Source organism: Arachis duranensis, chromosome 2, assembly GCF_000817695.3.
Source record: "Arachis duranensis cultivar V14167 chromosome 2, aradu.V14167.gnm2.J7QH, whole genome shotgun sequence".
In the NCBI taxonomy this organism is placed as follows: domain Eukaryota; kingdom Viridiplantae; phylum Streptophyta; class Magnoliopsida; order Fabales; family Fabaceae; genus Arachis; species Arachis duranensis.
The window spans coordinates 92364150-92364940 of NC_029773.3; positions in this window are offsets into that span (position 1 = coordinate 92364150).

Here is a 791-nt window from a genome sequence, read left to right on the forward strand (position 1 = left end):
AATAATAATAATAATAATAATAATAATAATAATAATAATAATAATAATAATAATAATAATGCATTTCACTTTTCATATATACCTAACTACTTCTTTTTTTTCTAGTTTGATTAGTCAATAGATAATTCAAGCTTGAGTTCAAGTCTTCAAGATATTTTAGGGTATTGTGAGTTTTTGGGGTTCATATTAAGCAACATTGACTCTCCATAGATAGATAGGGTCCATTTGTATGAGCAATATGATGCTCGTATTTTGGGTCTAACATGCAAACATTTTCAAAGACAATTCAGTTAATTCTCCAAAATGGACATGTTATAAATGGGCCTTGAATAATACTTGTAAGAGAATAGTTGCCCACACAACTACACAAGTAAACCCAAAAATAAAAAGGATCCAATTTTCATTGCAAAAAAAATGCAATTGACGTCCAGGTTCAAATCAATAGAAACTCTTAAATGTTGTGTGAGTGTGTTGTAGTGTTATTATATCTAAGATCGACTATTGTCCAATTTATTCGGAAAAAAATTACAAAAAAGCATGGAGCACAAAGGAAATGAATGTTATGAGTGAAGGACAATGCTCATATAATTACTTAGAGTTTGTTTCGGAAGGTTTAAAAGTAATTTTTTTGAATTTTTAATTTATAAAAAGTAGTAGTATTAATATTTGGTGTAATTTTCAAAATCAAATTGTAGTTTTCTAAAAATTTATTTAAAAATTTATAAAGAAGTTAAAAAAATAATTTTTTTTATAATAATTTTTTTATCACAATTTTTTAAAATAAGCAGTTT